At 29.9% G+C, this 24,542-nt stretch overlaps 1 protein-coding gene across 2 annotated transcripts in view; it reads right to left on the reverse strand.

Moving 5' to 3' along the window:
* Positions 1-16,600, reverse strand: part of LOC126841896 (uncharacterized) — a 45,093-nt gene extending 28,493 nt beyond the window's left edge. The window contains exon 1 of one of the 2 annotated variants that reach the window (XM_050578663.1): positions 16,451-16,600. The gene's annotated coding sequence lies outside the window, so the exon portion shown is untranslated. Of the gene's footprint in view, positions 1-16,446 lie in introns of both variants that reach the window. The other variant, XM_050578662.1, reaches the window with a different exon arrangement.
* Positions 16,601-24,542: the final 7,942 nt, after the last annotated feature.

Genomic DNA, 24,542 nt, shown 5'->3' on the forward strand with positions numbered 1-24,542 from the left:
TTATGTTTGTTTTCACGGGGGTTTTATCGATTTGGAACATATTTTATTATTTCAGCTACTGAACTTGAGCCGAGAAGGTATTAATATCGCAACGATGTGTTCTCTTATCTATACTTTTTCAACAAGGAAGGAATATTTCGCCGAGAAAAATAAAAACGTTTATTGACGTGTTTAAAACGTAGGTATACATTGAATATTATGTGGAACACTGGCTTAAGCACTGTATGCCGTTAATCCCGTGTTTTTTGATTGTTTTTTCGTTTTGCCCGTGTGTCGTAAAAACATTATGAAGCGGTCGTTAAAGTTGAGTTTTTATTGACGTTATAGTGTTACCCATCCGTAAGATTGATTGAATTGCATATTGGACCGTGGCTCAGAGGAAAACCGAATAGCGGAATTTTTCGTACCACTTTATTCTATTGCAAGGTGGCCGACACCGAAGCCAGGCGTGGACTCTTGTGCGTTCGATATGTGACACTTTGGGCACGTTTCGGTAATTTCACAAATTATATTATGGTTTTACGACAAGTTTTTGCGCACACTATAAATATAACACTCGACGAGTGACTTTATGACTAGTTTTTTTTTTTTTTTTTTGTAATCTTGATTTTATAACCGGGGCAGTCGTAAATCATAAATATATTATTTACACGGTGACGTTATAATGGGCAGCGAAAATAATTATTTTTATTTACATACAACTCGAAACTGGGCGCCCACTCGGAAACGGCATAACAGTATTGTATACACTATACATATATGTATATATACACTTACTAAATATAGATAGAGAGAGAGAGAGAGAGAGAGAGTATAGGTACCAATGTTTTGCAGTCTTTCAAATTATTAATTTAAGTTTTTACATTGTCAATAAGATGGGCTATTTGCATATCGTAAGCGTTGTTTTAATTATTTAATACTTGTAAGGATATGCAGCTCCATTAGAAACGAACCATTGTAGTTTATTAAAGTATTAGAAGTAATTGTACAATATGTATTATGTATATAGTCGCCGAGTCTTTAAATTAAATAAATCAAAATTAAGTTTTAATGCGATTTTTTTTTTCTAAAGGCAAGTCATGATTAAGGTAAAATATTTATAACGGCTGTTCACCAAGTGGTTTTTATAGACTATCATTTTTTAAATGTATCTTCTGGGTTTTTGTAATCGTTCTTGGTGTTTTTATTACACGTAATTTGAAATGCAAGTCATTCCATTAAGTACTAAAAAAATGTTTTTTTTTTGGCTTGAAAAATGGTCTTGTAAAATATTTTCAGGAATATTAATGAAGTCATTGTGTGTTTAACCAATTTTTTTTTGTAAACGACCGCGGTTTGGCCAAGTTTTGTACAGTTATTATTGTTTAGATTGAAATGAGACGGGAACAAAATATGATTGGTAAAACTTGCAATTTCTTTTATTACATAAATATGTTTCTCTTGATTTTTGCCTTTTGGGTCAACAGAGGTTACGTTGGGTGAGATGTAATTACACGTCGATAAATTATAAGTCATTTTATTTGGACAGATAGGTAAACAAATAAATCAATACACTTCAAACAATTGTATTATCATCGTATTCTCGTCGACAGTGCGAATAAACAATTAAAATAAAAAAATTAACATAACGGTCGGACTAGTGGCATAATAATATTATTTATCTGCGACAAACGTCAGTGTCACCGTGAGTTTATTTCAACCTTAGAACTTCATCCTTCATACGTCTTAATACACAACTAATATGCCTTTTAAATGGAATTCAGGACGTGTCTGGTTTATGATAAACGTCAACAATAGTTAGTTAGTACTTTCTGTACGCGTGTAATCGACAACACTATTTGGAAATTCAATTAAAACTTTTTGGGTTTTCCACTAAATACCATAAAACTATATTACCGCACGTGCGCCGCTGAACCTCAATAGATCATACTCTTGCGTGTTAGGTTAGGTTAATAGTACACATTTTGAAACACATTTCGTGGTATGTTAAACTATTACAAATTACAATAAATAATAGTAACAACCACGATAAACGATTACCGGAGCTTAATTTTGTGTGGTAAACTAAGAAGTAAGTTTTGTGACCAAGTTATTCTAGAGATTTTAAATTAACGATACTTACTAATCGTTACAATTATAGTGTTATCAAGACTATATGTATCACTGGTTGTTTGGTAAATTCATTTGTTTTTTTGTTCAAGTAAACCTTTGCCTACATTAACACTGAATAATTTCATCATTTTTATTACATAGCTAAAAAGTATAGAGGACAAAATAATAAAAATAAAAATCTTAGCTCAAACTTTGGTCCGAATTTTTCAGGTAACACATTTGGGAGAAATTGTCAACGGGGGAAAATTATAAACTACACAAGTTAATACAAAGGTTAATACAGCATTTTGTTGGTTTTTTTAAACATGTTCATAATTTAATGTTTTCGGCTCTAATTATTTTATTAAGTACAGTTAATTTTGACAAAGTGAAGAAAATTTTGTCGTGTGTTTGCATTTTATGCTTTTCCCACGGGTATTTAATATAATATTTTTTTCTGAATAATTTTTAGTTTTCATCTTTGTCGTTTATTTTCACATATTAAAATGAAAAACTCTTCCAACGTAATTCACGGGCAGTGTTTCGAAAATGTGGTCGCATCGAAGTATGAAAATACTTATTTTTCCATATACCACATTTTAACCGGCTGGTTTCGTTTGAAATTTGCATTTAATATATTATAATTTACGCGTTTCCCTAGTGCGTCGGAGCGTTAAAAAATAATGATCGTTAATACGATAATTACCTACTGTCGATCCATTTTACCCAACGGAACGGATTGTGTGTGTTCATGTGTCAACAAGAAGGATTCTCATTAAAATAATTATAAGAACCAAAGAAGATTATTATTTTCAAAGTTAAGGCGTGTGCAGTGCATGAGACGTGGTGTGAAGTATTTACTATATGATTATATATATATGCTGGGTTTTAAACAAACAATAAACAACTATACTATCACGACAACGTTGTTTCGCGTTAACGGTAGTTATTTAGCGCCTAACGAAATTGGCGCATAGTTTGTACAGTATTTTATCCCGTTTAATATTAAAATATACTTAATAATATATATTTTACTAAAGATTTCCGTAAAAGGGGAGCACTCAAATGAGACTAGATATATTGTCAGGCCAAACGCGGCCGTGGCAACAGCTGGACGGCTGGCGGTATTTCATTGGCCTGTTAAAAACTGAAAATTTAAGTCTGCATACGTCAAAGACGGTATAATATTTACGTTTATTATGATGTTTGTTGAAAAACGATCAAACACAAATTTCAATTAAGTTTACTATGTTTGTCGAATGTTGATGCAACGTGGTTTCTGGGTTTGGAAATAATACAATTTAAGGAAATCTCAAGGTCAGAAACAGAGGTGTAAAACGCGCGGTTTTTATGCTAAAATATTTATATGAGAAATTAATTTAGTACACCGTGTTAAATCATGTGTACACTACATTATAATACGTATTCACGAGAAAATTGTAGAAAACGTCATTCCGCGGTTTATGTATTACCTGCACAAATAATAGCATATTAATTTGCTTTACTGTCATGCTGGGTCGAGTTCTTGTTTTTTACGAGCACGAAATACAATTTCGGTACTCCGCCGGAATGACAGACAGTTTGTGGTATTATTATTGTTATGCATACCCTTTTTTAGCTATAAAAAATCTGCTAAATGTAGAGAATTGTGTGTACAGAAGTGCAGTTCAATGCAATATCCATCGTCACGACCAACGACGATCAGTATTCGGTTAGTTTATCCAATAATAATATAAGAATTACCAACAGAGTTGTCATTATTAATAGCCTCGACGTTTATTGTTTCAATTTACGACTCGTTTCAACCATGTTTCGTGTGTGTAATTTGTATTTCCGCTTAGTCGTCTGTCGGAATTTGTAGGTATTAGATTTCTCACATCATTCCCGTCTGGGGTTTGCTTGTCAAAACGGCTTACCATGATGCCATTAAACAGAGCCGTGGATGCACACATTAACAAAGACTTAGATACTCCCATACGATATAGATACACCAGGGATTGACGACAGCATTACTCAATTACAAATAACCTATTGTGGAATCAGATTAGTCTATCGATTAGCCAAACTCTTAAACGTGTTTTTTGGTAAGATCTAAAATTAAATAATTAAGTAGACACCAATGTAGAGCAATCGCAATACCGCTATTACATAAATAATTATTAACAAACATATTTTTCTAATATACTATTTCGATTCACCAATATAAAGTATAAACATTAGACGATACCAAGAATATCATATGGACATTTTGTAAGGCATATTTTATACATTTACTATAGTCACAATAAAAACCGTAATTCGATATGCTGGTTGTATATTATTTTTTAATAACGTTCTGTGCACTAGTATTAAACAGTTATTATTGTAGCTTCAACAAACCCAGAGAAATTTTATATTTGTTCGTTACAAAAATACGTTTTATATGTGTTAGCTCGCATATAGCTAGTATCCGTCAAAACATTATGCAAATATTAAAACATATAATATAATATCAAAATACCATTATTACTTTACAATTGCACCGTAAACACGTACATGACGTATGACAGCAAAGTAATGATTATGATGTCAAGTTTAGTATTATTGTAATTTGTAGGTATATTGTTTTCTTACAATATGATAAAATACTCGAATATAGTTAACATTTTTTTTTATTTGGTGTAATAAAAAAATATAATAGATTGGGTTTTTATACTGAATGATTTTTAAAAATAATACCATACATATTGGTTTTTATATTAATATTTGCAGATTTTGTGGTTTTTTTGATACCATTTTAATACTATGTGTTTCGTATCGTGAGTTAATGACAAATTTGAATTATAAAGAATATTATAACATAGACTTTTTATACATAAGACATACTATTTTATACGTCGCACTTTTTGGTAGTCTAAAATACATAATAATATACGTTAAATGTTAACTACTGGTTGGTAGCGAAACCATAATGAACTTTGTTATTTGACACTTAAAGATTCCCGTAGGACGGTTTTACTGCTAATTATTTACTTACCTGTACCTCCCTGAATTAATTTCTAAATCGAATTATATACATATGTATGATAAATTATAAATTATACATTTATTTTTATTGATTTTCGTGCTTTTAATAATCTTACTTTACACAAAAATGTGCTGTATGAATCATAATTAGGTACACTCATTACACAATATTTAGTATGGGACTTTGCATTATGACATTATTTAGGGTCAATAATCATTTATGTTTGACATTAGTCGAGATGCGTCTTACGTAGAAAAAAATATATAGCTGGACCAACTAAAATTGTGATTAATATAGAAACACACCACATTTACAGTAGGAATAACTAACTAAATAGTTGGGCTAACTAAATGTTTAATTTCAACTATGTATTTTATTCTGTGTAGAATACTGTGTAGAACGTCAATAACCTGCCGATAACATTTTAGAAATAGCATAGCATGTGGATTTTTCATCTTCGATTAAACAGGAATATTACTGAAATAAAAAATAGACAATACAAATAAAAATTTTACAAACAGTAATTGAAAAAATAGTCAAATTTCTAACTGAATTAGAAAACAAATTTAGATTTAAAGTACGAATTATTGTTTACAAATTAAATCTTATTAACTATGACAAAATATTTGTAAACTGTTGTTTAATATTTATTATTACTTTCAAGTTTTTTTAATTGAATTTATAAAATGTAATAAATTAATTTCTACCCTTAAATCCCTGATTTAATTGAGATAGTAAAAATATCCCTAAAAAGAGGGACGCATATTATTATGTAATTTATCAGATGGTCAACTTAGTTTTATAAAAAAAACAAATATAAAGATTTAAAAAAAATGAAATGAATGATCTATAAATCAAGCATATATTAATAAAGTTTAATTATTTTTGATTATATCAAATTGAAAAATATAAATCAATTTTAGATTAAATTGTTTTATTTTTATGTGTGTCGTACAGAGCGTAGATGTGTCTGGTATACGTTTCTCGTCTTACATGCATAACGTACAGATAATAACATAAGAGCTAAGAAATTTCAGTAGGGAAAACTAGTATTTATAGTGATGGTGCTTCTTTTGCCTTTTCGGTGCAAAGACGTGCACCGTAGAACAAAGGCTTAAAATTAATTTTAGCCAGCGGTTGTGGTAGGAACAGCCATATTCCCTTACCGCCTTTTCTAAATTCGATTCATCCATAACTTCAGGCGCGTCGTTTGCCCTGACAAGACATTTGAGTTTTTAATGTTCCCGGGAGAGATAAAGGCTTTTATAACACTTAAGTGGTTGTACTTTTAATAATGTATGTGTTGGAAACGGAAAGAAATAATGTATTAGACACACTATGTACGATACTACCCTTGGGTGTTGGCGAATGAACGGTAGTTATATTGAGTTTAAACTTGAGAATTTGGACCGAAATGTTTCCTAGCAATATGTACATGTACTCGCACTACCTACTATTTACTTGATTGAAACGACTTTAAACGGTGTTGCTATGTTAGTTAACAAATTGAGTAACGAAACAATCCAGCATATTTAACTTGCTCTTGGAAATGAGTGATGCAAGTTGAATTAACAAATGTCTGTCGTGTCCCGAGTTCTGAATAACAGAAGTTAAGCACTTGAAGGAAATTAAAAATACATCTTTTATCTGTCTGTTCTTTTCTCTATTACATTTAAAATGGGTCGGGCAGTCAGAACCTCTATTTCCGGTAATCTGACGTTTGTAGCTGTGATAAGACCATCACTGTTAAAATAAAAAATATTACAATATTGCTTTAAAAAAATGTCGTTGGAGTGAATTTAGTATATTATAATTTTAAGCTCATCAGCAATATGATAATAATAATTGAGAAAATATTGAATCCACGTACCTACATTGCCAAATAAAATGTATGCAAATCTCGGAAGATCACCACTGGTAATCATTTTTATTCAACTCGATTTATGTATTATATTGAGTTTTTTGAACAATGCAACGGAGCTTTGATTTGAAAGTAAAAAAAAAATTATTCTCTTGAAAACTACAAATATGAAAAACGGTTAAAATGTATTTGTAACGAGAACAACGGCTTTTGTCGAAATTGCTTTTGCTAACAATTTTAAATAAAAAGTGCGTAGATTTATGGCCGTAGAACTAAAATTGCAAAATGCCAACTAACGGTTGTTGCGGATAATATACGGCCGAAAGGCACTGTCAAATAAACCGTCACTGTTCGAACCGAATGGGGTCAATATATCTGTTTAATACAGCACATAGGCTTACATTCACGTGACAGTGTGAACAGAACACGTCAAATATATAATATTAATGTCAACACACCTATAATATATTATTATTCCGTTCAGTTTTAAATTTGTAAAATAATTTCAACGTTTACAGAAGTCGGTATTACCTGAATAAATACAATAAATCCAACATATTAAATATGCTGTGAGGCGTTTTTAAGTGTATAACAAATTTTGAAAAATATAAATTATTATTAGGCTCGATGTGGTACTAAGGTCTTATGTTATATTTTTATTTGCTTATAGACATCGAATGATTCATCGCCTAAAATAATAATAATAGATTAGATAATTTATATCATATTGAAAATGTAAGTGATGTGATGTGAGTTTTCGCAAATTACCCTCGCGGAAAACGTCCAACACATGATGTATCATGTGGTTGTTACGTTAAAGTAATATAAATTCATCAAATTACGATGATGGGTTTCACTTATTATACGATAGCAATAATTGAATTTCCGGCATAATAGCTGGGAAGGGTGAAAACATCATGCCATACCGTTCGTTAAAATCCATAACACTTCAGCTGACAAATTAAAAATACATTTTTAGTTTTCGATCGCAAATATTTGTTTAAAACTCAGCGAGATATGTTTATTTAATTGTTTTGATTTTTAATAAAACCGTATACCCAATTGTCGTAGAACAACTGCTCAATTGTACAATTTATTGTTCTCGAATAAAATCAAAAAAGAACAAATAAATTATTCTTAATTAAATTGAAAACGTCGGTTGATTTAAAGAAAAGAAAAAAAAAGTACATTTCAATTAAATATCAAGTGGTTAGTAAAATCAGAAAACTTGATTTATTTGAAATTCTCGAATTGGCTTGAACTTGAATGGAACTTGTAATGTAAAAACAATATAGAAATCGGTTTAAATTTATTGTACGTGGGTGACATATTGTTTGGCTCTACTCTATTTATTGCCAAGAAGAATAAATCAAGGCGACAAAGACAAAACGGTAGTGTATTCAAAGCTTTATGTATTTCAGACGTAAAAGAAAAAAAAATGGAACTCATAAAAAAAATAACTTTTGCATAAAAGTGACAGGTTCGCCGCGTTTTCTCAAAACGAGTAATAATCAAATAAAAGTATGAAATATTACTATATTTTCATATGCAGCGTCTTCGATATTCGACGGAACTGTATTTCTTTTAAATGATATATTATAGATATTATTACTCGGCTAGAAGATAATGACTGGTAGATATTTAAACGAATACTTTTTAAGTTTTTTTTAGTATTTTACAGCATTCAAAATGAAGAGAGCGCCAAGTGAAAGTCATTTTATAAATTATTTTTCTCTTAGGACACTATATACATCATTCAACGATAGCTTCTCTTTTCGACTTGATTTTTTTTTTTATAATAATAAATCAAAAAAGCGTTTATTCAAAACTCATTATTATCGACCAGTTATTTTAGTTTTTTTTATTAAGTCGTTGGTTTCGTCGTGGTGGCTGGTCTAGATAGACCGCGTTAATCGCTCACAAACATAAATTGTCGTTTAGCAGTCTATCTGCGAGTGGACTATCGATCTATTCAGAGAATATTAATACTATAATATTATAATGCGATAGGTCACGGGATACCATCGAGCTATATCATACCTTATCCAGGACACATATTGTTTTGTCGTATACCAACTAAAGTTGTAAACTGACCATACGGTTTGTTAATTGGTAAAAAAAAAAAAATGAAGACATGTATTATAATTTTTGCATAATAGAATATAATTAAAAATACACTTTTAAATCTAAAGCCAAGATTTGAAAATTTAAAAAAAAATCAAGCAAAATCCATGAACTTAATTTAAAGTTATAAATATTTAATTTTCTATTGGAGAAATATTGAATACCAGTTCTTATGAATCTCATTTGCAGATTATTTTTTTTAATATTTAAAAAGAAAACTTAATATTATTCACGATGAAATAATCATTGTTTTGCTCGAGATGCGCATCGACGTTTTAAGCAAATCTTTAGCAAACATTTGATATACATTTAGTACAACTCAGTATTTTTTTTTTTTTAACTGTTTAGTTTAAATACGTTTGTGACGTGTGTCGAGAAAATCATTTATTTATAATACAAAAAAATAACGGCGACCTAAAAACGTACAAACCGTACCTTTGTCAAACGCGTGGGATTTTTTTGTTTTTTTTTGGCTGATGGAAGTACTGATGTTAGGCACGGCACAAAAGTGGAAGAGGAAAAAGCTAACACAAACGGCCAATATATTATTTAAACTACGAAGACAAATTGAGAGTATTGATTTTACCTCGTGACCATCGTCGTATGGTTGTCGTTGTTTTACGATTTATTGAAAATGCATGCAGTATGTAGTTTCTCCACAACATTAAAAAAAAAAAAAAAAATAGAAGCAATAAAACGGTATTCTTAAATCTTTTCAGCTGATGTTTGTATTATGATATTACATAATATTCGGTCATGTCCCATTGGTATCTAATATTTATAATATTTTATGCGTTAAATTCCAAATCGATAGCACATATATAGGAAATAATGTGTGGGCCCCGTTGGTTAGTGTAGAACTACATTTAATGCTTGAAAAAAAATATAAAATAAAATAATGTATACATCGATACCCAGAATTTTGTGCGTTGGTGTGACGAACAGGTAATATCACTTTGTTTTTATTCCATTATAAATATAATACATGGTTTCATCGTTGATACCGATTGATGATAAAATAATTAGATAAAACGCATTTGGTCGGTATGCAATTAAATTCCACCTGTGCGATCAAAATATCTATTGTTGGCTGCAAAATATTATCGTGATGTAGCTGGGAATAATAAGCGGCCCAACGGTAATTTTCACAACAATAATGAAAATAGACTAAACACGAGCGAATTTTGTTGAGAGATCCAGTTAATTTTCTCTATTCACCAAGAAGCTAAACAAATATTTTTTATCTTAGTTTTTGGTAAAGTTGTTTGGGAAAACCGACACTCTTTTTCGAGAAAAACGTTTGTAATGCTTGTGATAATCGAATGAAAAAAAAAATATACAAAGAATCATTTTTTAATAAAATATAATATACACTATAGTTTTAACTTGAAATTAATTTTTCATAAAAAAGTGCCTATAAACGTAAACTCTTAACTCTACGAGTCGCACATAAAATGTTTTTTTCAAAAAATTATTTTGACGGTGGTTTCAATGAGATACCACATTTAAAAATCGCAGACAAAATATTAAAAAAGTGGTGGTGTCTTTTTTTAGCTTTTAGTATAATAAATGGATGATTAATAATAATAATGTAATTTAGATACTATGTATTGAAGTTAACACCATAAATATTAATGTGGCTAAACAAAAAAAAATATATTTTGTACCTTTTTAAATACGGTATTAATTATAAAACAACTATTTGGTGGGCTTCACATTGAGGATTTTCTGGCTGTTGTTGCAGAGGCAGGCCTTTGACCGCATTAAGCTCTCAACCGGTGCTTGTCATTTGGGCGCTTATCTTACGGGTAAACACTAAACTGTGTTGTACAAACACACTTTTGAAAATATTTAAAAAAAATTAAATACGTTTTTTTTAGATGCTACTCGAATATTTTACAAAAATATTTATTTAAAATGTTTTCTCAGATATGCATATAAGTAAAACTTAAAAGTAAGTATATATTTTTTTAGAATTTTTAATTCTTTTGTTTTCATAAAGTATAAATTAGAATTGAGCAGTCCTATTTTAATGGATAATATTTATACTTTAAAATATTAAAATAAATATCGTGTGATTCGTAAATATTGGATTTTTTATATTTTCGCCGATTGCGGAAAAACGAGGGTAAGAATATTGTGTTTATTTATAATTTGAAACAATGCGGATTTTGGAGTTTTATGCTTTTGCCTTTTATTTTTATAATATAAAAATAATATTGTATAAGCCTCTTCCACTTAACCGTATATAATTATTCTTTGTTTATTAAGTCGAGAGAATTTATCCAAAATGGCGATTTTAAAAGCAAATAGGTTAATCACAATTATAGTCGAATCCGAAAGTTATATTTAGTTAGTAAATGTTACTGTGTTTGGGCAAAGTAAATAGTTTTCTTATATTTGATTACATAATATTGATGCCATGTAAATACTACTGTGTATATTTTTCTGACTAAGGCGCAATTATATCGGGTAGAAATGCATTGGCTTTGCTTTTAAGACCAACACTTTAGTGTGTATCTTGTAGAAAATGTTAGAATACAAATCATTATAATATAATAATGTTAAAATATAAAGCTAGTCATTATTAGTACATTAATAACCGCAGATTCCCATCGGGTTTGACCTGATCAATTATAATGCATTTATTATTATGTACTTTTAATGTTACGCCAATAGTTCTTGTAGATCCACAGCTTTGTTTTTTTTTATATAAAGTATAATAAGCTCAAAAGCAAACTTTTAGTATTCGCCAAGGAAGCTCTCGTTGTGGAAAGAGCGTTATATTATTTTATTGTAAATAAAACATTTAAAACGGCTAATGACTAATGTTAAAGCCAAATCCTGAATAAAAAAATATATATTTAAAAAAGATACATTTTGTGTGAAAATCATCGCCTGCATAAAATAAAAAAATTATGGTAAAAATAAGTTTAAAATTGATCTGCAATTAATTTTGTATCGTGCAATTTCGGTATCGTGATGGGAACTAATTGAACCAAATATATTGAACTACAACAGAAATAAAGAATTCTGTTAGAGTAATATAAACGTTTGCATATTAACTATAAACAAAATTATGATTATCATACAGAGTGAAACAAATAACATCATATATTACTGACGAATTTATGTAAATACCATCAGTTATTAGGGTAAAAATATTTTAATAAAAATTGAAATCGATCTCAGGAGATCAAAATTTATGTAGAAAATGCCAGAACAATCGAATGAAGAGTATGCTTTATGGTAAGTATATGCCATATTAACATAATTTTTCATTTTCAAATCACGCGATCAAATACTTTTGTACGAGATTGAAAATCTGAACCCTAACCGATATTATAATAAAAAAATGCCTAGAGGATTTTGAGACTTGGTGTAACAATTCCTTTACTTTGACTCGTATAACAAATATATCAGTATAAGCCAGTGTGAGCCGATTAAAGCAAGGAAAACATTTAAATTTGTCAACTAGAGAAAAATTAATATGTATACTTATGTGTATACAATATATTATGCGTAGTCATCACAGTTAAAAATTCAATAACATAAAATGCATAGCACAACTTAAAGTAAAACGACACCGCAGGTAGACAACGGGTTATTTTTGGATACATTCCCGGGTTAAATTTAAGGATGTAAAAAGGGATGTCATTCATTAATCGAACCCTTTGGAACTGCGGTTGATTAATATTTAAGCTTAAGTGGTCAGCAGCGTACACAAAGGACATAAGCACACAGAGGCAGTAATTTTTTTTATTCCCACCACTACTGTGTCACATCTAAAAAAGGCATAATCCACTCGAATTAATGATAAATCTGATTTATTGATAATGTTGTCATTTTGTATTGCGGTAACGTTTTGGCTAATGTAGCGAAACGCTGAATTTTTTTTTAGTAATGTATACATTGTAGTGTAAAATAATTAGTCAAAAAAGAAAAATAACAGTTATCAACAAACGACGAACACAGTTATAACCTTATATTGTTATTTTATCGGTTTTGGTTATGATTTCTGTTCTAGTTATTTTTGAAAATGCATTTTTTCGGTAAACTTAGTAGCGTGTATTTATATAAGTATTATTACAATATTATGTTTTTCACACGAAGTCCTAAAGGATATTAACTTAAATACAAGTTTATATTACAAGTTATTTCATGTTATAGAGTTATATTATAGGTATACGTATAACTTTTAAACAATATATAAATCTTTCCTCGTAACATTATATAACATTACATTTGTGTACAATAAAAACTGCATAGCATGTTTACTGGCACTTAAACACAGATAGTAAGATAAAACAATACAAATTCACCCCTTTTGACATTTCAATGGCTTTGTACCCGCCAAAACATAAAATTTCAATCGCCAAGCTTTATTAAGTAGGACCAATGGGACTATGTTTATTAGAGTGAGGGCAACTGGAAAGCACTCGGGTTAGTATAAAAAGGGCAATTAAACCACTGTTTTTTCTAATTGTTAGTAATTATTTTCAGACTCTTCGTGTAGCCTATCATTGTAGTACCACTAGAGTGTATACGCACAATGACTTCTCGACTCAACTTCCAACTTTTTCTATTTTTGCTTTTATACATTGTTTTTTTTTTTAGTAAGTTCAAGTTCCCAATATTGTGTGTGAAATTTAATGTATGAAGCATAAAAATCGTTATCTTTATTTAAATCAATATTTCCTAGGAAATGATCATTTGATTATGGGTTATACTTATGATAAGTACATTAATCTATGAATCTTGGCGTTATATATGGTTCAAAAAAGGTTTTGTAAGATTGTCTATGTCATAATAATATAATATCAATGAACTTCATAAACGCGCTCGAATATAATATAATACACTTCATACACCATAGCCCTTAAGTAGAACATTAAATCTTTTGAGTGTAAAATAAATCATAAAGTAATTTTAATATTACCATAATTCAAGGAGCGAGCATAAATAATAAATAATATTCACGTAAAAGCTTTGTAAATGATAAAAACCTGTTGAAAATCATAGTTTATAACGGAAAATACGGTCTGTGCAAACTTAGGTTTAAGAAAGTTCTTACAAACCATTAATGTGTTTATAAATAATAAAACATTTAGAAGTCCAACAATTTGTTTTTGTTATTATGTTTTTCAATAGAAGAAAACATTCAATTATATTAATTATTATTGATGATCTATTATACCATTCACCGTGTCGATAAGTTTGCTGTAAGAGGGGTATCTATCTTATATAGCACCAAACTCATCCCCTGAGATACTAAACACAGACCCACAGATTGAACAAGAAACTTTATCCAAGTGAATTAATTAATAAGTTTATGATAGATAATTGAAAATTAATGTGATTGCCAACTAATGGTCTAAACATTTACTACCTACTAAAGAAAAACTGCTTATGTCAATATTGAATTAATTGAATTTGATTGCCTACACTGGAATAAAAGACAACACAATTTTGTAATTGAATCTACTGAATAATTTATCATTTTTTATGAAAAATGTAATCAGTGAACTTTTTATTATTTAATTTAACTTCATGTTCATTTGTGTTAACTATAAAATATTTTGTTGTTATTTAGTCAAACAATTTTTTGAAGTATATTTTCTTCGTGTACAGGTAAATTTTACATAAATTTATCATATTATAACATGTTAATATTGAATATTAATTTACATGGGTTGTTTTTTAAATAATCATTATCTAAAATTTAAATTAACTATGTGTTTGTAAAATTTTAAATGATTGTTTCTCGTTTAATTTTTAAATTTATTAGTTTTTTTTTATTTCTTGGAAAGTATAATGGGCCTCACTAAGAAACCACGTGCGGAAGCCCACTTGACTTAATTGAAACTATAATTTGTTTTCTGTTATTGTGGAAAACAATTATTTTATGTAATTTGGGAGTAGGTGAATGATTTTAGTTTCATAAAATGATAAATTGTTTGACTTTTGATTACATTATCAAAGTTAAGTATGGAGGTGCTATTATGGTGGTATCGAGGTTGTCTTGATTTTGAAATTGAAGAAGTGAATTTTTTTTTTTACCTTTCATAATTATATAGGCGTGGTTTGTAAAATCTAAGGTTTTTATTTATAACCATATTAACTATTCCTTCCATAGCGGTTCCGAGTGATATCCAAATCAGAGAATACCGCTGTTAATTTAAAAGTAATATTAAAACAAAAAAGGATTATCGACTTTGCGAAGTTTATTTTTTTTGAGATTTCCGCATTTATACATCTGGACAATGCATTAAGGCTCAATTATGTTGGAAAACATTACGGTCACCCATCCGAGAACGGTCAACGTAGCCTAACACCGGTTCGTGTAAAGTTGGAAAACTTATATTACTTTTTAAACAGTTTTAGTTACGGTTTATGGTCGGGTTAATTTTGCGAAATAAGATACTATTTTTTTTCAGTTTGGCGAACTCCTTTATTCTAGCGGACAAGGCCACACGTTCTTTCAAGTGCAAATAATATTGTTGCGAACTTTGTGCGCAAAGTGTTTTCAGATAAATAAATACTAATAAGCGCGTATACCGTGTTGTCGATTTTCCGGTATTATTATTATTTATTTTACACGCGCATCTTGTTCGAGACATATAAATTGGATTGAACGTGAATTTCCCTTCGCACAAGACTTGCGGATGTCGACGATTCCCATAAAATTGTATAGTTCCTCCGATAAAGTCCAATGCAGTTTTTTTGGTGGTTACCCCGTGTTTACAAGAATTCAATTCCAATTGACCGTCCGGTATGTGCACATTTCACTTTTGAACTACGGGCCGGGCGGCGGTTGAGGTTGCGTACAACGACAAACCGAACCGTAAAAAGATACACCTATCTGTCTCATATATAGTGCCCGTATGTTTTATAGGTAAAAAAAAAAAAAATAAAATAACGGAACGCGTCTGGTAAAAAACACCCGAAACCTTTCAATTACCCAAGAGAGGCTAGAAAATATTATGCTCAGGTTAATAAATCGGTCGAACCTACTCGTGTGTACTTTCTGTGCGGAACACGTTGTCTGGTCTTTTTTTTTTTTTTATAACATGTTATACGTCTTATTTTATAATATTTTTAAATAATTTCGTTTAGTTTTGAATTCTAGGCCGTCACTAGGGCGAGTACATCACACACATCTATCGTTGTCTATTTTCATCATTAGTGCCGTGCTAACTGTCATTTAATGCTCTAGGGAAATCATATTTTGGCATACCTAAAATTTGTGGAGCCTTTTGGCGCACATCCCCTTAGCGCGGCCCCGATCGTCATCGAAATATTCTAAAAAAAAATTTTCTCGCCTATGGATAAAAAACAAACAAATAAAATCGTCGTCACTTACCTACCCACGGATGGTACGAATTTATCAATGCCTTTTTTTTCAACGATGATAGTTTTTTTTTTTTTTTTTGGCCAAAACCAAAAACCACGCGTAAGTACGGAAGTCAAGCGAAACTTGAACGACGACCGTTCAGCGACGAACGCGTGGTGTTACACTGTAGTCGAAAGCCGCAAGTGCACTACGCCGTCGACTCCGTGTCGTCCACAGTATGGCCAAACGCGACGGAATGGAATTATCATACACGGTTCGCCCGCAGCGGTCAAAAAATAAAAAAAAAACACCAATCGTTCACTAGGTAAAAAAATATAAAACATAAAATAATCGATTTTGTTACGAATAAATTTGTTATTATAAAGAAAGAAAAAAAAAGTTAAAAAGAGAGCGGTTATCTTTATCTAAAGACGGTCACGATCAATCGGAAATAATAATCACATTGTCTACAGTCGAGTGCACGCTTTATTATATTATGTAAAAGAGTATAATATTTGAATTACAAAATACAAACGCAAAACGGGCGTAGTTAATCACCACCAGGTAATGATTAATGAACGGTTTGAGCATTAATTATTTTCGTCCGGTATTAAAACAAAAACAAAACCGAGATACTCAATGTGTACGACAAGAAATGTATAATAGGATGGTTTTTGTAATTATCGAGACCGCGTTATATCCATAATACCTTAAGTAAGGTATTCCGGAAATGCAATTTTTCGAAAATATTTTTTTGCTTACTAAAACTACTGTGTATAGTAATAAATTATGATTTTTTAATGTTTGGTAAATATTTTATCAACGACTTTACAGCTTTGTTGATATACTTTTTACTTTTCACCATTTTTTTTTATCCAATCATATAGCTATGCAAAACGCGTTTTACAACGTCCGTGATGTTTTTAAAGTAAAAATCAGAAACCTCTAAACAAAATTGGAAGATTTTCGAAAGGAAAGTTCTTTATTTGATATTTTAGTATTTGATGTTGAAAATAGACATTATTTATTCATAAAGCACAACTTTTTTTGTTGAAAATATTTAAAAAAAAAAATGAATACAATAACTTTTTCTTCTCAATAACGTTCTTTTCGATTCTATAGTAAAGTCGAGATTTCTTTAAACTCCATCGTGGAACGGTTAAAACGCATTCTGTGTAATCAACATTTTACGTTTGAATATTTGGGGTACAACCAGGGGTAGATACAGGAGGGATGGGGCTACAGTGGCTGAAACCCTTACCTCATGTACTTAAATTGTATGCATTAAAAGTGTATTTGTATGTTTTTTTTTTTTTAATATATTTTTTCTACAACGTCCTTTTTAAGCGGTTTGACTTAATTTTCCATAGAATCCTAGTTTTGTACGAATTTGTTAAGTCCAACAATAGTTTGTCGTTCCGCTTCTTTACGATATTCTCACTTTGAACAATAAAGCGTTGACAGGCGCCGAAAACTATAAGTACCCACAGATGTACAATCAGACAAGCTAGCGCTCAAAAGTTAAACTATAAACAACACAGATACGATAAATACCTTGTCAACTCTGTATACATACATTTTAATGACATTGGTCTGTCATTCAAACTTTATGTGTAATATAACTTGTAATGCAGTTGATTTCGACTAAAGGAACGTTATTCGCTTTAATGGCTTCAACAGCAATTATTATATAGGTACACCAAGATTAATAGGGCTTGATATTGAAATGAGAATTTCAAACATAAACAGATGATTCATTAGTTTGTTCGGGTTCATGTGCTATAGACTGCTTATAATGTATCGAAATGAGAAAGGAAATCTTACAAATAAGATTCATTTGAAAGCGAGTTCACATTTTGATATTGAACTGAGACAGTAATTTTAATTTTTTAAAATAACTAGACAAAAAAGTGGACTGTAATAAATATATACTTGTATGTGATGGAATCTATTATAAATTAGTTTGGATACATTACTTTTTTAATTATATAGAGAAATATAACTTTGTGAAATTAAAATGTTAGGATTTTTGTATTTCGTTGTGGATAAAACAACTGATTATTTAGATCTAATAATAATTTCATTTTTTGTGAAATTATACAAAATCTAAACATATTTGGATGCTGTTAACTTAACTTACAGTAAATGTTTGGACTAAAAACGTTTCTATGGTCTTTAGAATCTAGCTTTTTATGGTTTGTCATATATTTGGAAGTAATAGAAATACATTTTTAAAACTTATGTGTTTCTATTGTTGTGTAGATGATTAAACTTTAAAGTTTAAACATATATCAATAATTTAATAGATTTTGATTTTCTGTTTTTAGTTTCTCCCAATTCTTCTTGAATAGCCTATTTTTAATTAGAAATTATTATTATTAACTATTAGTTTAGATTAGATATTACAAAGAAAGCATTATTCGAGTTATTTTGTTTTTAATTATAATTATATTGTTTATGTTGTTTAAGGTTGTTGAACGATTTATTATAAACATTTTATTGATATTTATTTTTAATTTATTTACGTTATTTCGAGTTATTTTAAAAAATTATACAAATGTAAAGTTGAAAAACAGTGTTTTCTCTTGTACGTTTTTCAAAATTATAAAATAAACATTAAGCGCTGTGAAATAGGTTTCCATGTTGAATAGAACGTAATTTTGTGCAACCCAAAACATTAAATTAAAGTCAAAATTCTGATCGACGGCGGTAGTTAGAAAAGTAAATAGGATTAATTTTATTAGATAACATCAAAATGCACTTATTTGGTGAACTTTAATAAACCATTCAAGTAGGTAAGTGTGTCAATACAAAGTTCGCATTCAAAATATTAATTTAATAATTTATATTGATGACACGGTGACATAAAATAATATTTGTGTGCAATGATAATGATGTTAAAAATGTACATTTAACTTGAATTGTAATATTTTGATCTATTTGAACGGAGTGTCTTATATCATAAATGTTTTAAATTTGTATACGTTTTTTTTTTTGTTTTAATTTTAGTTCTTCACTCTTTCGTTTAAGTACAGTTGTGTCATTGCTTTTCGGCACATTCATATTATCATTATTTTTCATTTACTCCTAAAGAAGACTGTATTTCAACGTTTAAGCTAGTAAAACTCGTGTATGTGTATATACTTTACTGATAATGTTCTAATAATACCTTTTATATTACGTAGGATAAAGAAAACACAGGAAATTAGGATATTTCGATGTGAATCCTACTCAACGCCGTTTAAAATAAAAGTGTATAAAAATCGAGCTTCTCTAATCAATATTGAAACCTCGTTTTTTGTAAAGTGTATCTAAACGTAGAATTTAAACTAAAACAAGTTTTCAAATAATAACATAAGGCATTGGGGGGTCTTTGGCGAGATCTGAAATTTTAATTAACTTATAACAAGATATTAAAGTATTTTGTCGAGTTATCTTAAAATATATTTATCATAATATAAGCTAAAGTTTTTTTTATTGAAACAACACAATTTAAGTACTGGCTGTGAGATGGAAATAAGCGCAAGGAAATATAGTTTGCAAAACAATATACGCATTGAATAAATAGGATTTAGTGAATTATCAGATGAATTCAGTTTTCCTACCAGGAAACAAAGTAATATTTTATTCTTTGGCCGTGTATTCCGTTGGGGCTAGACTATGCAGTTGGAATAGAGCTTACCGGGATTTTCTTAGATTCCAGTGGCCAAAGCGGCGTGTCTTCTACTTATATTTCAGATTTCACAAGAAAAAAAATAACAAATCCTTGTTTTGTTTGCGATTTTTTTGAATAATAATAATGTTTTTTTCTTTTGTAATTGTTATGCTTCTGAGATAAAAAGTTGTACAAGATGATTGTTTTTTTTTTGCCTGGGCTGACGATAAATGTTTAACCGATTTGTACGTATCTTCAATGTACTTTATTAAAATTCTAAAAATGAAGATTAAAATCAGCATTATAAAACGTAATCAACAAATGAACTAATTATAATCTACTTTAAAAAACTAAAAAGAAAAAAATATGCATATATAATCAATAAATTCCCATGAACTTATTATAATGTGGTCAAGTGGTCAAAATCACATATATAGGCTTATGAGGTCACGAGGTCATGATGTCGACTTTCGGTTAAAACAATAACATTTATTTAAACAACTTGTCAACAAGTACATAAAAATAACAAGTGGGTATAATTTTGTGTTAAGTCTCCAATACATAAACCAGCCCTCTCATTGGTCTACTATAGTTTGTTTGTTTTAGTTATAAAAAAAATAACTGCGACCCTTGACAAGTGATGTACTAGCCAGATAACGTGGTAAAAAAGAGGTTAAGATGATGTAAAACTATTTCTTTTAACACCGCAAACTTATAACAATTAAATTATTATTAATTTTTTTAAATCATAAAGATATAATGTATTTTTTCAATCCTAGCCTGTTTAACGCTTGTTTGTTAGTGTTGCGTCTATCGAAGTAGTTTATTATTTAAAATTTTTTTTTTTAGGTGTTAAAGTATAAAAGAAATACGGTTATATAAAAATGTTATTTCGTTTCGTTTAGTTAAATCTATTAGTTATTATAAGTGTTTATTTTGTAAATTTCCAGAGTTTTTTAGATGTTATATGATGTGATGTGATTTTTAATTAATTTTTACATCCGTGAGTTGTATACAAGAACTTTCGTAAGACACAATTATCTGAAATCGTTGAAAAAATTGTTTTTGAAGGTATTTAACTTTTCGCAGGGATACATTATTACCACTGTCAATTTCTACACTTGAAGTTGCTTCAATCTCTGAGTGCTGCTATTTTACTATACTATTGGAGCTATTGTTAAGCGAGGGAATCTCATCAGTATACAAGAAAGGATTTAGTTTAAAATATCGTTGTCAACATTAAAAGTAAAAAATAAATGTATTTACTCGTTATTGTAATATCAAAATACTTTCTCAGCTTCGAGTGAAAAAAAAAATTCAACGTTCTTGAGTTGTTCGCAATATTTGGTGTAAAATAAAAGTCATTAGTTTACATTGAGTTGTTTAAACAATTTAGGGTTATCCATTGTGTTTTGCTGCAAGCTGACCTCTTTGTGATTACAATAAACGGAATTTCCGATTTCCAGCTCAGAGTGTTGTCTCTTGTATGATTTATTACATTTGTATTATGTACGGTTATATTTTAAGGGCAGAAGAATGTTTAATCTCAAAATTCATACACATGTGTACGTGCCGTGTAATTTTCGAGTCGCCCTGCTATACGGCTGAATTTATGATGACACTCTTTAGCCTCCAGGTATTTCAAAAACATGCACGCTCACAATGTATTTAATTCCGTGTAAACGTGGCATGACAAAATGTCGATATTTTAATGTATGTATCTTAAAGTTCGTTTTATGAGTCCACAATACATGTAAATGGAGAGAAATCTAGAAAGTATAAAACAAACATTAAAAGCGAACTCGAATCAAGCGTTTTGGAAAATATATGTGTTTGTATTGCAAAAAAAAAAAAAAAATGTCACGTAGTAGTTTTGTTTTTTTTATACACGAGTCACTAAAAATAATGTCGACATTGTTTTTTTTTCTCCAATATTTACTTACGGTTGCCTAAGTGTTTGTCCGGTTTTTTTTTTGTTGAAAATAAACATCGATCGTTAGCCGTCGGACATCATGTTTACCTAAACGAGTAACATTCATATTACGTGCACGAAATGGGTCGACATTAAGGGATAATAATTTAGGATGTTACCCGAAATGCCCTTTATCGAAAGTACGGCGGCTCTAATACATTTTATTTTTTATTTTCATTCGTCTTATTTCCTAATGCGTTGTAGACCCTATTGATGTATGTTTTTTTTTTTTTTAAATAAAATATTTAACGTGAAATCATTTATGGAGGAATCGTTGCTACGTTTTGTTTTTTTAACAGAAACTAAATAATTTTGCACGGAACGGAACACTTCGTTCTGCGATAAAACGTTAACTTTATTCCTTTTAAAACGCTTCCTTGGAAGTAATAAGCCGTACTTATGAAACAATTATTTGTACCAAGTAGTTTGCGCGCTTTTGGAATTTTTAGAATTTGTCATAACCGACGTTGGAGTTTCGATCTTGTTCTATTGACTGGTACAGCGTTCAGAACTAGATAAAAAGAGAGCTTAAAAAACAATTCGGCTGTCTATACATGATTCTAGATGATTATTTTTCGAATGGTCGATTCGTGTAGAAAACCACTATTGCAGCAGTTGATTAGATAGACAAGATGACTAGAACCGGAATGTACAAAACAAATTACAGGACTGCGTTTAATAGTATATTTAACGATGGTCAATGGTCAGTAACTGTTGTACACAAAATACAACCACGGTGCTATCCATAAGTCAACAAGATTTACGGTATGCTGTCCGTGGTACTGAAGTACCTCGAGTAAAATGTGAATAGGTCAGGTAGGGTAATATATTTATGTACAAACGTAAAAAATATGTTTATTGGGGAGAAATCGTCGATGAAAAACTTTCTGATCGATGTGATTAATGTTCGGGTTTTTTTGGATAAATTGTAAACGACGACGTTCACGTTATTAGAAAAATGTCCAAAAAAAATAAAAAAGAGACTTACCCAACGTTGTTAAAATATTCAGAACTAATATTATAATTTAAACGTGTAGACGAGATCTACAAATATTCATTCATAGTATGCAATGCGGATTTTCGTTAAGTTGTTTGTGCATCTTTTTATTCTGGCCGTATTTTGACAAATTTGGTCATTTTCTGTAATTGTAAACATTTTAAACTGTTACATTTTAGTTAAATTCAACTATTTGGAAACATTTGGAAATTCAGTCGAGTATAGAATGAAATCGATATCATTATCTAGGTCGATTTTGCCATTTATCCTCGTCTTTATTTCTTATATTATTGTGACATACGTCTGAACTATTTAAACCATATTTATGAAGGGAAAATAATTATCTCTTTTTCGTTGCACATGTTTATTTACATAATATTGAAAAAAAATATATTAAAACAATTAAATTAGAAGTATAAGTTCCGTTCTTCAAGCCTGAGATCAACATGCTCTTGATTTATTTAGTTGGCGAATTACTCGCATCTTTGCATCGACAATCACAAACAATCACTGTTTCTTGACAGACCACTGACTAGACTACTTCAGGCTATGACGAGATGGAGACGGCGTCTGAAAGCATTTCGCGTTACTCTTAACCCTTGTCTCCGGCATATCCGGGTCGACGGACCCTCGGTCTCGAGTATTCGATGATGACATTACAGGTAATTGTGTATTATACAAAGGGACTTCCAGTTTAACCAACGACGGTACTACTGACGGTGTCGCAGAATACTAATGCATACGAATAGTAATTGTAGTGTTGCCAATAAGAAGTCACTCAAATATAAATTATATCGTTTGGTTGAAGACGGTGAAGTATAATAGATATTCTATTGTCTACCAAACTTTACTGTAATAAACTTTAAGTAATAATTTTACCAACATTAAGTGATGTCTTCACCTAACCTAACACAGGAGAATTAAAAAATTGAATAGGAAAAAAGTGTAAAAATCGTATGATAATTTAATTATTGTTTGTAAAAACATTAAAACAGTTGTTTGAAAACTTTTGTATTCGACTATTCCGGTTTTAAATTGACCTAAGTCGCGAATGGTTAAAATAAAGGAATAATAATTTTGATAGACGATTTTATTTGTATAACATTTCAATTTTTATGCATATGCGTTGCACAAAGATAACACTTTTACTGCGAAGTGTTTTTACTATTACAACAGGAGTTTCTCATCGAGTTAATTATTCATACAAATGTAATTGGATTGCTTAGACGTGAAATGGTACAAACGTAGTACTCAATTATGTACGGAGCTCAAACTTAACGTTTGTGTAGGTTTACTCGTATGTCACAAACATATTATAGTGATTTTATTTAAAAAAATGAATACACGTGCGCTGGCGAAATATGAATAATTGCACAATGGCTTATGTAGTCACGTTACGAGCTACTTGTAGAGAACAAGTGGTTAATCCTAGAAAACTACGAGTTCCTTAAGAAAGCACCGTTTCAACTACAACGCGCTATTTAACTATTTTCGCTTACATG

This window comes from Adelges cooleyi, unplaced genomic scaffold (assembly GCF_023614345.1).
Source record: "Adelges cooleyi isolate 19-005CV unplaced genomic scaffold, UGA_ACOO_1.1 ACOO_flye_CR_arks_rails_tigmint_CR_PRNA_41, whole genome shotgun sequence".
Classification (NCBI taxonomy): Eukaryota; Metazoa; Arthropoda; class Insecta; order Hemiptera; family Adelgidae; genus Adelges; species Adelges cooleyi.